The sequence below is a fragment of the Lissotriton helveticus genome, chromosome 3_1 (genome assembly GCF_964261635.1).
Source record: "Lissotriton helveticus chromosome 3_1, aLisHel1.1, whole genome shotgun sequence".
Lineage (NCBI taxonomy): Eukaryota > Metazoa > Chordata > Amphibia > Caudata > Salamandridae > Lissotriton > Lissotriton helveticus.
In genome coordinates, this window is record NC_136061.1 from 2063540352 (window position 1) to 2063555391 (window position 15040).

Here is a 15040-nt window from a genome sequence, read left to right on the forward strand (position 1 = left end):
AGTGGATTTGCCTTTGAGGCGAAGACACTGGTGGGGGGGTGATTGGGTCAAGCATCGTACTGCCTCTGCGAAGTTATTGGAGCCTCATGACAGCTGCATTGAAGGAAAACATCCTTCCTCCAGCTCTTGCCCTTTTTATTCTGGGTACTGAGGCCATAAAAGCCTGCCTTGATCTAAGATTTCTGTTAGGATGGTACTGAGTTAATAATTGGCGGCCGATTGCTGGTCCTGTTTGCCCAAAAGCCTAGATGAAAATGCACATCGCCTTGAAAGCGATTCTTTGTCGTACAGGTAACCAGTGCAGCTTGTTCAGTCCAGGTTTGGTTGATTGTCTGCTGGGCAGTTGAAGCAGTGTGCAGGCTGCACAGTTCTGCACTATCTGCAGCTTTCGCAATGTGTATTCTGGGGCGCCTAGATACAGGGCGTTATTAAAATCCAGCCGCGATTGAATCAGGCCCTGTATGACTTCCTGTTTGGCCTCCATAGGCAGGAGAGGAAGGACTTTCCTCAACATCCTGAGGAGACCAAAACAGGTTGCAGATAATTTCGTAGCCTGAGTGTTAAAGAAGAGAGCTTAGTCCAGCCAAACCCCCAAGCTCTTTATGTTGTCTTTGGGGGCTGGAGGGTTGCCTAGACAGGGGGGCCAAAGGGAATTGAAGTGTACCGGGGATGTAGGTCCCAGAAGCATCAACTCTGTTTTATACCCATTAAGTTTAAGGGAGGATGTCGTCATCCATCCCTTAACTTCCTCCAGGCATTTCATTAGTCTTGATGATGATGCTTGTCCGCCCTCCTGCGCCAAGGAGACCACTAGCTGAGTGTCATCTGCGTATGAGATGATTTTAATACCAAACGGATGAACAACCTCAGCTAGTGGTTTCATATAGATGTTGAAAAGCGCAGGGCTTAAAGAGGAGCCCTGCGGGACTCCGCAGCTCAGTGGCCTGCTGGTTGAGACCGTGTCCCCGTCAAAGATCTGGAAAGACCTGGTGTTCAAAAACGATTCGAGCCACTGCAATGCCCTGTCCGCTATTCCGACGATAGACGGCTCAGCAAGGTGACATGGCTGACCGTGTCGAAAGCAGCACTCAGATGAAGGAGGACCACTGCCACTGATCCCCCTTGGATGTATGACGTTACAACGCATACTTTTACAATGCCTACCTTTACCACGCAATTTTTACAACGCAGGATCCATTACAACAAAGTACCATTACAACGCATGTTTTTACAATGCAGATACCTTTACAACGTATACCATTACAACGTAAGTATTGGTAAGTATATAATATTTTTTTAAATGTAAATTAATTAAAATTAATAAAAATTAATTTAATTTAATTTAATTTAATTTAATTTAATTTAATTTAATTTAATTAATTTAATTTAATTTAATTTAAATTTAATTTTACTTTATTTTTACCCTGTACCCCTGTACCCCAAAACCCAAACCTAGCCCTGAACCCTAAAAATACCCCTTTACCCAAAAACCCAAACCTAGCCCTGAACCCTAAAAATACCCCTGTACCCCAAAACCCAAACCTAGCCCTGAACCCTAAAAATACCCCTTTACCCAAAAACCCAAACCTAGCCCTGAACCCTAAAAATACCCCTGTACCCAAAAACCCAAACCTAGCCCTGAACCCTAAAAATACCCCTTTACCCAAAAACCCAAACCTAGCCCTGAACCCTAAAAATACCCCTGTACCCCAAAACCCAAACCTAGCCCTGAACCCTAAAATACCCCTTTACCCAAAAAACCAAACCTAGCCCTGAACCCTAAAAATACCCCTTTACCCAAAAACCCAAACCTAACCCTGAACCCTAAAAATACCCCTTTACCCAAAAACCCAAACCTAACCCTGAACCCTAAAAATACCCCTTTACCCAAAAACCCAAACCTATAATATTTTTAATAAAATTATATACTTACCAATACTTACGTTGTAATGGTATGCGTTGTAAAGGTATCTGCGTTGTAAAAACATGCGTTGTAATGGTACTTCGTTGTAATGGATCCTGCGTTGTAAAAATTGCGTGGTAAAGGTATGTCGTTGTAAAAGTTGCGTGGTAAAGGTTGTATACCATCCCCCTTGATCTAGAATCTTTCGGATTTCCTCAGTGACTGCTAACAGTGCGGTTTCTGTTCCGTCTTCAAGGCATCTAGCAGTTGGTTATTCTCGGGAAAGTCTACAATATGGGTGTTGACATATTTCTCGAGACTTTTGCTCACCCAGGGGAGCAAGGAGATCGGGCGATAGCTGCTGGGATCCTCGGGATCAAGATTTGGTTTTTTAAGCAGGGCCCGAACCCTGGCCTTCTTCCAGGCAGGCGGGACGGTGCAGGAGGTGATGGAAGCATTCAGGAGGTTCATTATGGTGGGAAGCACGGCTTGGCTTGCCAGCAACATTATCTCCGGCGGGGCTGGATCGCATGGCGATCCCGATTTTACTTGATGAGCTAGTAGGTCCAGAGATTCAAGATCTAGCAGAGGGAAATGATCTAATGTCGCCAGAGGATGAGGGGAGACCACCCCCGGGTTCCCCTGTCTCTGTGCTCTAGGGTCTATTACTACGGCCGGGAAGGAGGAATAAATTTGGTTGACCTTCTGGTGAAAAAAATCTGCTAGGTCGTTGCAGTGAGCTGAGGTTTTAGCAGGAAGCATGGCAGAAGTGGAAATTTTGGTGAGGCTTTTTACTATATGGAAAATTTCCTTAGGTTTGGATTTAGCTTCCAAGATCTTACCCGCAAAATAGGCTGATTGAGCAGCCTTTACATCACCCTTGTAAGAATTGATTGCCTCTCTGTATAGGGTTTTCACCTCTGGTGCGTAATCCCTGCGCCACCTTCTTTCCAGTTTCCTACAGAGACGTTTCGTGTCTCTGAGGGACTTTGAGAACCAAGGGGCGGTTTTGTGTGATCGTTTTGATGTGACTTTGCGAAGGGGGAGAGTAGCTTCAAGAGATTTTGCAATCCACTCTTCGTATTCTTGGTTAGCTATACTCGGGTCCTCATTATGGAGTGGGCGGATATGCCCCAGATTGTGGATCCAGAGGTCAACAGGTAATCTGGCCCAGTTTCTGGAGTTCCTAACCAAAGGAGAAGGGGGTGGTGATTTGGACGTGGTCCATATAAAGGGGATGAGGGAATGGTTTGTCCAGGGGAGACAGATTGGTTGATCGACCATAAGCTCAGTGCAGTTGCTAAAAACTGGGTCCAGGAGGTGACCTTTAATGTGTGTGGGGGCTTCGACTCGTTGATCTAACTGAAGGGCCGCTAGGTCATCTGCCAGTTCCATGGCTACGTGATCAAGGGTGGTATCAAAGTGTAGATTGAGGTCTCCTAGCAATGTAAAGTTGGAGGCGGTGGTAATTTGCTCGGCTAGAATGGTTGGGAGGGATTTGTGAAACTGTTTGGGCAGAACCGGGGGGCGGTAGACTAAAATACCAGAGAAACAGTTATTGGGGGAGAACTCAATACTAAATGCGAGGCTCTCGCAGTCTGGGATAGATTCGGGGGTTGTACGGCAGCAATACTGTTCTTTAAGTATAATTGCTAGGCCTCCTCCTCTCCCTTCAACCCGATCAAGACGGGTGATTTGGAAGTCTGGGGGCAGGGCTGTTGCTATGTCCGGCTCGGAATCTGAGGTCAGCCAAGTTTCTGTCAGGAAAACTGCATCCGGCATGCGCTCTTCTAGCATGAGGGCGATTTCCGTCCTGTGTTTGGGAAGTGACCTGCAGTTTAACAATAGCATATTGTATTCCTGATTTGTGACCTGCGGCTGTTTGTTATTAAAAATTTGACTACAGATCGGGCAGGACAATGGCAGTTCAGTGGCCATAGATGCATGTAGGCAACCCGGCGTCTCTATAGTCCTCACACTATGAAGGGTGTCCGAGCTGTAAACTCTAGTGTGTGAGAAGTGAGATGCAGGGGGTATGGCCCCGGGTCCCGCTCGGTCGCGGACGGGCGCAGACGGGCTTGCCTTTGGCGCGCCTTCGGCGCACCGTCGGCGCGCCCGCTGCGCATCTGGGGGAGGCACATAGTAAAATGGGGAGGGAGAGGGGCGTGGCCTGAGGCTGTGGGCTTGGCCTGGGCTCAGGGCTTCCTCAGGGATGACGGGGATCCCTCTGCGAACCGCTGCAGCGCCTAACTCGGCTGTGCGGGGAGAGGTGATCAGGGTGAAGTGTCAGTGCTCAAGTGAGGATTCCGGCGATTATAAAACAAGTACAAAACAATACAATTTTTTAAAAAGCTTGTGGCTCCCGGATTCCGCCTCAGGAGGTCGTCAGTAACACCTACAACACGCGTGATCACGAGCGCGAATTAAGTAGTGTTGGGGGCATGGCCTGAGGCTGTGGGCGTGGCCTGGGCTCAGGGCTTCCTCGGGGATGACGGGGATCCCTCTGCGAACCACTGCAGCGCCTAACTCGGCTGTGCAGGGAGAGGTGATCAGGGTGAAGTGTCAGTGCTCAAGTGAGGATTCCGGCGATTATAAAACAAGTACAAAACAATACAATTTTTTAAAAAGCTCGTGGCTCCCGGCTTCCGCCTTAGGAGGTCGTCAGTTACACCTAGTCTAAAAGCATCAGGCAAATGATGACAGTCCCTGCTTGAAGCTGTGACTGCATTTGTTCAAAGGAAAGAAAAGAAAGTTAGCCAGTCCCTACACTAACACTAAAGTGGCATCCCTACTTGGCATTCTTTCCAGGCAAGAGAAAAAAGGTGTCAGCAGTGAAGACTTCCTCAGGTAAGTAGCCTAAGCAACTGAGATCGTTATAAGATGCTCCTTCTATTCACATGCCCTTCTGCTGCTTGACTGCACTAAAAACTGAGACTAACGCTCCTCCCTCGGTGCACTGTCCCTAATACAAAATTCCACGCCCTAAACACACCCCTTCGGCATGTCTTCAGGCTTGTAAATTTCCAACGAAACTTCCACTTCGTCCAAAAAACACGGGTGTGTCCTTCCCAGGCACCTTCTCCGCCAAAAGTATCACCTTCACATTCCAACGTCCTCCCATGTCACTCGCCTCTACCATCCTAACTCCTAAAACAAAAGGTTATTCTGCCTAACTAAACGTGTGTCCCGCAACAGAAAGCCTGTGAACGAGTTGGCCTTGTACACAAACAGATCTGCAATGCAAAGTTCGACTAGGAAAAGAAGCCATCCCAAGGAAAAATAAATTTTCAGGCCTACAGTCTCTAAACAAGCTAAGAACCACAGTTAGGCCTCTTATTAATGCTTTCCTATAGTTAGGCCTTTACACATTTTAAACACATTTCTAAACTACCTTATAAATGTTAGATTCAAAATCGTGTTAATGCATTACAATTCACTCGTAAATAAGCAACCCTACATGTGCAACTTTTAACATGGTGCACGTTTAAAACAAATGCAACATCTAATAAGTGAAACAATAATTTCTACATTACTTAAGGTACTTTCTCGTGTTAATACTACATTCGTTTCCAAACGATATGAATACTCCTAAGCATTCTAACATTTCTGATTAATTACTACGTTTCTAATGATCACACATTAGTACAGTCCTCTAAATATGTGGGTACTGACTACCCATGATTATGACACACCCCTACAATTTTCAGGATACCATGGCGCTCTATCACCTGAGGCACTTGAGCGCATGCGGAAAATAACCGGGAGCATGTCAACCAAGGAAGCTCCACGGATGACACTGCAATGAAAAATGAGGCAGCCTTCCTCAGTGGTAAGTGCAGGGGGGCTGCAGGCGGCAAATGACAAGGACAAGACCACATGGGTGGCGGTCATAAAGACTCTCATGCTCCTGTCCTTCATCACCAATTGTTCTATCTGGGTGCTTGCAGGAGTGCTGGCCCATTGTCACTCTGTTGTACAGACCTACTGGTAGTAATGAACACGCATACACTGGTATACTCTGTGACCAGCGAGGTTGGGGCCTCTGGCCTTTTTATTATGTACGAAGACACCTCACGGCCTCTAATACTAGGGCACACATTATGGGGTTTCATGGGGAACAACTCTCATTGCATTTCTGTGTTTGGATGGTCCATCTACCAACACAACAATGCGCATTGTACTCATTTTTCATAGTAAGCAAACTGGGTCTGCCGCTGGATGTACCAAGTGCATTTGAGAGATATGTCCATACTGACGTTTTCCCCTTCCTTTCTTAGCAGTTATAAGTTGGTTGACTGCAGGAGACTTCTCAAAAGACGTGGGACTGTTGAAGCCAAGTGGGGATGGTGTGGTGTTGGTCACAGGCATCAGCATTTAGAGAAATCTAACACTTTACCATGTAAGCCATCCAGTACCTCTTTTTAACTATACCACCACTTTCAGGTTTGAAGCTCCCTTCGTTCTTTCTTTGCTGGCTAACAAAAAGTTATACATTACACAAACATTGCCCTGCACACCTTTCTTTAACATTTACTTATTGTTTGCTTTTATGCCAATTATTTGTCGATTTGCCTGCTTCCTGGGTCCCGTGCTCTACCCTGGTTTCACGGTACATAGTAAAGACATCAAAAAAGGAGCAAAGTTTCACTCCTTGTACCAGGCGCACAGCTTCTGTGGTGATTTTCACACTTTTTTCAGAACTCTTCCATGTTTAGCAACAATTAATCCATGTACTCACAAACTTTGGAAACATGTATTAATTTCTTTATTTTTTTCACACACGTGAGAAGAATATGCCTTTCACTGCTTCTCATGCTGCGGGTATGCTAATCCAAGCCTTTTTCCGGACACGTGGAAAAAACATAAGACATTCTTAGTTGCAGATCTCATGCCCCTGCTTAAATCTGGTTTTGAAAGGGAACGGTTTGGAGTAAAGCTGCTAAAGGTACGAGACAAAGTAGATTTAAGCAGGGGCATTAACTATGGGAGGGGAGTGTGTTGGGTGAAAGTAAGGGTGAAGATTAGGTCATTGCTCACGCATGAAATGGAAGTTTAACAATTGGTAGAACGGAGAGTTTTTCAGGCATAATGGTGGGAGTAATGGAGTTTCGCTTTTAGAGGGAAAAGCGCTGCATAACAACAGGGCATAGACTCGTTTGTATAATAAATGTATACAGTTTGTAACAGTGGTTAAGAAATCGAATCCTAACAGCAATGTTCTTTTATTTGTAGAAAACCGCTGAAGAAGGTCTTTTAAATAGCCCGAAATGCATTGGGTGTAATGAGATCTGCAACTAAGAATGTGTGAAAAAAATAAAGAAATTAATGAACTGTTTCCAAAGTTTGGGAGTACATGGATTAATTATTGCTAAACATGGAAGAGTTCCGAAAAAAGTGTGAAAATCACCAGAGAAACTGTACGCCTAGTACAAGGAGTGAAACTTCGCTCCTTTTTTGATGTCTTAACACAAAGTCATGCCATGTTTCAGAGAGTTAGAAAGTACATGCCTATTTGAGCAAAGCCTTGCCATTGTTTCAGTCAAATAAATTAATAACAGCGCAATTGCTTCACAACGCTGCAGGTTGACCCCTCTTTCATCTGTCTTAAGTTTACTCCAAAACACAATTGTGAAGACGTGTGTACTGTGCTTACGAATGTATGACGTTACAACGCATGCTTTTACCACGCATGCTGTTACAACGCAGGTTTTACTACGCATACCATTACAACGCATTACACTTGGGGGTGCTGGATAGTGAATAGTTTAATTTACTATTCCAACTCCAGTCCCCGTGGATAGTAGGGAAGGTGTTGGATAGTAAATTAAACGTATTCCCTATCCTAGAGCGCCCCCCAGTGTAATGCGTTGTAATGGTATGCGTAGTAAAACCTGCGTTGTAACAGCACTGCGTGGTAAAAGTTTAGTTGTAATGGTTGTAAACCGTGCTTACTAATACCAGATGTAATGTTAGCAGCGCTCTGGTAATAAAGATAGCATGCTTGATAGCGGACTCGCATTCAATACAACAAATCACTCCTTCACCATGAAAGCACAGTGTTACACTTTAACATAAATACTCTGCCATTATCTTTTATTCCAGGCAATCAGCCTTCATCACATCTTGTTGCACTTCATGTATTTATTTCTTATTTTCATTGTGCACTGCGCCGTCAGTACTACCTGTGAATTAAACAACGTTGTATATGTGAGTATTGTACATAGTTTATGATGCAGCTTGCCGTGTCATAAACTTTTTTTCTCTTATTTACTATGTTGCAAAGCATGGCTAAAAACCATTGATAAAGCTAATAATTGAGACCTGTTGGCTTTTGCAATGCTTGTTACTTTCCCCATGCTAACCGCAGCATAGACACTTGCAATACTGCTGACGGTTCTTTTAATAAAGCTCTGTATATGTAATGTCTGGATATTGTATTTTTAGGAAGCTGGTGAACTAAAGCCTTGATTATGATAGTATTTATGTGCCTTCTTATTAGTAATATTATACTCTGATGTTAACTGAAAGTTTTATGGGTAATTTCTTTTTACTTTTTTGAACAATTGATTGATTCACTGTTTAATTAATGATGTTATTATCTTTTATCAGTGTGTTGTACCCTATATAAAGGTTTATGTTCACTAGTAAAATTAATCTTCCCAGACTCAGTCGATTTCACTTATGCCATTATCAATATTTTGGTGTGAAAATGCACCAACATTCACTTGTATGTTACTGCTTCTTGTCCAGGGAAGGATTTCACCCAAGGGTATCACAGTATGTTGTGAACATTACTCTCTAATGAAAAGGAAATATATCAGTCGGAGTGCTGTATATATATATCAATGCTTTCAGAGCAGAGACGATTTAAGTCATGTGCAAGGTGGGCTCCTGCCCAGGGTCCCAGCCTTTCAGGGGCCCCCTGATAGAGCCAGCTCTGTTCTCCAGAGAGTCTTGCCCTGATGGCTATGAATAATTCTTAAACAGATCATTTTAAATAGCGTTTTCCTTTCATTTATTTTAGTGTGGGTGATGTGTGAGAGTCTTTATACAGACATTGTGCAGACAAATGTTGTGTTTATGTTTCGTACTACATCCATAAGAAAGTTTCTTCTAGATCAAAACAGGACCTCACATATGAGAAATGGGAGGATGTTACAGAGATTATTTGCAGACATATTAGTGAGTAGCTGCTGTTTTACAATGTTGAAAACACATATCACTAGCCCTGAATAATAGATGTAAATACATTTAGAATTTGGACCAGTGTGCTTGTGCATTGTCAGTGAACTGCTCAAAGAAGGCACAAAAGAGCTAAAACTGCATCATAATTCAAAGCTGTTCTGAACGGGGATGCCCAAAACATGTTTGCCCAGGGCCCCCAAAATCCTTAAGATTTCCCTGTTTCAGAGGCTGTGAGGCAGAATGCCAACATCATTTCGCCGCCAGGTTTCTGGAGGCAAAATATCAACATCATGATACCCTAGAGTCTGGGAGGCAGTATACCAATATACACTGTTAGCGCTATTTTCAGAGGCAATATGTCCCACGTGATGAAGAGTACCATTGCTTCCAGTCCCAATAAAGAAATTCTACGGGTATAGAAGGTCTACTATTCTAATAAGCCTGGCTGTTGTGTTCACAAAACTTTTCTCTCAGCCAGCTCTTGAATGTCTGCAATAAAGGTCCACTGGCAGTAGAAGATCAAACGATTTAGAAGAATGATATAGCCAATGGCTCCAGGAACTTGTATTCCAAGGGTAAATTATATGCAACTAGTTAACAATAAATTGTGAATTTAAGTCGCTCAGGGAATTGAGAAGGAATACTTGTAGTAAAACTCACATTTTGAATCCCAACACTGCAGATATCTAAACTTAGAACAGAGTCAAATACAATTCTCTCCAAAACTGTTCACAAACTTCATGTGAAGGATACATACAACATGTAAAAGAGAGCAAACTTTATATCAGGAAACATGCTACTGCACATGAAACTATACATTGCATAATTCATAACATGCATAATGTCATAAAAAATGTTTTGTTGTGGAGAGAAGGTGCTACTGCGCAGCTGCTAAGTCTAACTCAAGACAGACGTGAAAGTAAGCCATCCATTAGTGAAGTAACCCATTCATTCATCTGTACAGTCACTCATCCTTTCATTCATATACCCTTTGACACATTCTCACATTTACCCAGTCACCAATCTTTACAGTCACATCTACAAAATCAACAATCAAATAATTGAAAAAAGCCACAGCTATTGGGATTGCCAATACTTGTTTAACATAACATCTGTACTTATAGTTTGACTACTAAAGTAAAGTGCAGTGGCCCTGGAATGGTGTGATTCTGCAGATGGGGCTTGTTTTGCATGATTATGGATGTGCGGCATGTTAGACTTAACAGCCTTTTGGGTTGTCTTACCACAAACATTTTACTTTCTCCCCTCCTGTTTGATGAAATTCTTTTATGTTGGTTTTAGGACTCTGTGTACTTCACTACTGCTAAGCAGTGTTAAAGTGTTTGTCCTCACTCCTTTACATTGGTAAAATTGGTTTACACCCAATTAACACATTTAATTTATTAATAAGTTCCTAGTAAAGTTGTAATGAATGTACCCAGGGCATGTATATTTTGCTACTAGCGGGCATGCTGCTATTTGTGTACCACCTGCTTAAGTAGCCCTTTAGAACAGGTTTCTGGACTACCATTGCACCCTGTTGTTCAGTTTTATACTGCCGATTCGACCTGGCAAAGCAAACGTTTTACCAGGTCCAAACATCACTTTTTAATAAATAGGAGTAACCTGTAAGGTAGGCCCTTAACAGCTCATAGGTCGTAATTATATGTCGTAATTGGAAAAATATCGACTCCATTGCCTTACACAACATTCTGGAATGCAAGATACCTGAAAATATATTGGATTCACATGAAGCATCCAATAATTATGAACATTGGCTACATAAGGCATTTGACCACTTGGCACCCAATAAAAAAATGCAGCCAAACCGCACCAAACCTTCTGCAGCTTGGTTTTCGGAGTCATTAAGGCTCGAAAGACAACGCTGCAGAAACTTGGAGAGGCGTTGGCGCAGGAATTATAACAACGATGACAGAGAAACATACAAGAAAGCGTTGTTGAGTTATAGAAAGCTGATTATTGCAGAAAAATGTAATTTTTATAGCACACAAATAGAACGAGCTAATAACTCAAGCAAACAGCTATATCAGGTGGTTAAAAAGCTAGCCAATCCCCCTGCCCCCACCCCTAAAGAACCATCCCAAATATTCTGCAATAAAGTAGCGGACTTTTTCCAGGCTAAGGTTAAGGATATTTTTGATAATTTCACAAAAAAACGATCACGGATTCTGCCACCCTGGAGACTCCTCTCATGTCACCAAAATCAAGCTTTGAGGTTTTCTCTCTACTATCCCAATCGTCTATGGAAGAGCTTATAAACACTGTCAAATCAAGATCTCCATTGGATCCATGTCCTCCACTTATTCTTAGATCAGTGTCTAACCTAATAGCCCCAGTACTTACCAACATCTGCAACACCATGTTTCAGACAGGTGACTATCCCCCAATCTGGAAAAAGGCAATTGTAAAACCTCTTTTGAAAAAATCTACTTTAAATCCTTTAGAGCCCAAAAACTATCGCCCTATTGCCTCACTCCCTTATCCTTCAAAAATAATTGAAAAGGCAATGAACCAACAGTTGTCGAACTATATTGATCAGAACGATCTACTCGACAACACCCAGTTTGGTTTCAGGAAGGGCCATGGGACCGAGACTGCTCTGATAAAAGCAGCAGAGGAGGTCAGGATAATCATGGACAAGGGTGGTGCAGCGATCCTAATACTTTTGGATCTGTCTGCAGCCTTCGACACGGTCGATCACTCCATCTTGATCGACCGTGTCGCTGCCATTGGCATCCAGGGTAGGGCCAGAGCAACTCTAGCATCCTTCCTGACCGAGAGAGTGCAGACCGTGAAGATGGGGTGTTACTGTTCTCCTGACTTTACTTTGCCTTGTGGAGTTCCTCAGGGCTCCTCGCTAAGTCCGACACTTTTTAACATCTATGTGTCGGACTTGGCCAGGGTGATTAAGTCATTCGGTATCGGTTTAACATCATATGCCGATGACACGCAACTGGTCCTGGAGATACACAAAAATGGAGAAGCAGTGGCGGCGAACTTTCAGGAGGGCTTGAAAGCCATCAGTATCTGGATGAATCAGAATTGTTTAAAGCTGAATTCTGACAAGACGGAGGTGATGGTATTTGGTGAACTAACCCCGTCTTGGTCCCCAGTCTGGTGGCCTTCGGAGCTGGGAACCCCACCACCACCAGTGGCTAAAGTGAGAAACTTGGGCGTGCTTTTTGATAATAGGCTAACCTTCGTTAGCCATGCCAATGCAGTGGTCTCAGCCTCTTTCTTCACCCTGATAACGGTAAAGAAACTGCTTCCATTTCTTCCCCTGAATGCAGGTAAAACCCTAATGTCCACCCTGGTATTATCTAAGGTGGACTACTGCAACGGCCTATTGCTTAACGCACAGGAGCAAGTTTTGAGCAAATTACAGCTTGTTCAAAATGCTGCGGCAAGGATTCTCAAGGGTACACCTAAGTACTCATCCATCTCCCCCATCATTCGCGAGCATCATTGGTTACCGATAAGAAGCCGGATAAAGTTTAAGGCCATGTGTATTATTCACAAGGCCTTGAACAATAATGGACCAGAATTCTTCTAAAAAGCAATTAAAGTGCATAATCCTAGTCGAACATTACGTTCATCTTCAGCCCAACAGCTCCAAATCCCTCGTACAAGAAAGGCAACATGGGGAGACAAACGTTTTGTAGTAGCTGCCTCAAAATTATGGAATCAGCTCCCCTCTTATATCAAATTTAGCCCTTCACTACTATCATTCCGAAAACATCTTAAGACCTGGCTTTTCAATCAGTAAGCTATCATTGGATTCCTCTGCAATCCGCGAACTCCAGCGCCGAGACACCGGAAGGTATTTGCGCGCTTTAGAAATTTTATAAATAAATAAATAAATAAATAGGGCAGGGTGCATTGTATTAAAAAAATTAGAAATACTTTTAAGTGCTACATTACGTCCTAAATGTGTTTTTCACTATTGTGAGGCCTACCACTCCCAAAGGATAACATTGGGTTACCTTAATACATTTAATAAGTGAGACCTTTTGATTGGGCGTAGATAGAAATGTCATGTTTGGTCTCAAAAGAAAAGTAATTTAAAGTCCTCTTTAACAGTAAAGTTGGATTTTAGGTCCCAGTTTTGAAAACGCCACTTCTAGAAAGTTGCCAATATCTTGTCCTAACCAATTGGCACCTTCAGTCTGTGTCCTGGATCACATGCCTTTGATTAGCATGGTAATTGGCCTTTGTGTATACATCTCAGACAGTGAGTCAAAGGAGGACTACATGTTAGCAAGATAGGCCATCCTGTCAAAGGTGTGTGAGGCGGAACTGTTCTCTGCCCACTTACATTTAAAAGAAGCTACCATAGCACACTCCTTCACACTAGGCTTTTGTCAACCTAGAATCCTTGGATCCTTGGTAGGGAGGACGGAAATTACACAGCCATCTCTGAGGGAAAATCTTCAAAAGGTTCTGCCACTTCTAAACTGGCACAACGTATATTATAGGACCCTCAGACCCGCTCTTCAGTACACTCCTGGACCTGTGGAGGGCCCCCCATAAAGACTGCATTGTGCTTCAGAAGACTGGGCATCCTGTTACCAGAGGACTGCCATGTTGCTTGAAGCTTGCCTTGTACCCTTAGAAGACTGGCCAGCTGCCTAAGGTCTGCCTTGCTGCTTGATCCCAGGACTACCAGAGTAACTCCAAGGGTCAAGTGGCTGACCAACTTTTTCGAGATACAGGGAGAAAACAAGTTTCTGAGGCCTCGCTTAACTGCCCAACTGACCTGCTGCACTGGACTTGCCTGGCCCTCTCTGTGCCTGCTGACCTCTGTTGCAGAGAGTTACTGATCCCCAAAAGGTGCCTCCCCAGGTCCTGGACCTTTGCACCATTTGACCAACCAAAATCTTTGAAACTGCATACCTCCTGTTCTACTGACTGACGTTTTCTCATTTTGGTCTCAAATTATTTATTGCATTTCACTATATTCTTCTAAATTGGTGTTGGAGCTTTCTTGTGTTGCGATTTCACTTTATTACTGCTTGTGGCTGCATAAACAGTGCCTCTAAGTTAAGCCTGTCTGCTTTTGTGCCAAGCTACCAGAGGGTTAAGCGCAGGTTAATATAGTGTGGTTCAGCCTAACTGGGATTGTGGTTCTTGCTTGAGAAGGGTCTTGACCCTAAAGATCAAAACCCAATTTCCTACTCCATATTTGCCATATTTTCCATCATCTGGTGAATTTGTAGATTTAAATGAAAGCAAATTTTGTTTCTAGCTCAAATATGCAATAGTTAATCAAAAATCCAGTGGCGTGTTGTTGTGCAGTGGAAGGCCCTTTATGAAGTTTGACTGGCCGCCTTTAGTAGCTTATGTACACAAAACAATGCGGCACTCCAACCAATAATATAAACTCTTATAATAGACACAATTTTAGTAGCTTATTGCTGTATTTCAATTAGTATTTCAAGTAGTATTAATTAGGTGAATCCTTTGCTAAGACTGAGTAAACATGGATAAATATGAAAAAACAATGAAGTAATACTGTCACAAAATGGGTTCCAGTCCAGCACATAATTTGCCTTTTTTGTTGCATAATTTAGTCCACTCTGCCATATAATTTGTTCCTCTCGCGCAGTGGCCCTGGTAACCTGCTGTGCTGGAAGCATGAACGTCTAATGAGGTCTCATTTGGTTCTTTAGGGTTTTAAAACTTAGCCATTAATTATTTCTAACGCATGCCAATCCAGCTATTATTATTCTATTGACTATTTTTCCTGTGCCAACCACCATGATTGAAATGGAACTTTTATTAAAGCATCATACAAATGCAGTACAACAACCAATAGGCAACAGAAAAAAATTGTGTAAAAATAGAATATTGCATTCAGATGTTATTGAGGCTTTGGCAAACTAGAATAGCATCATATAATGCACAAACCAATACATTCATGTATTTATTTTC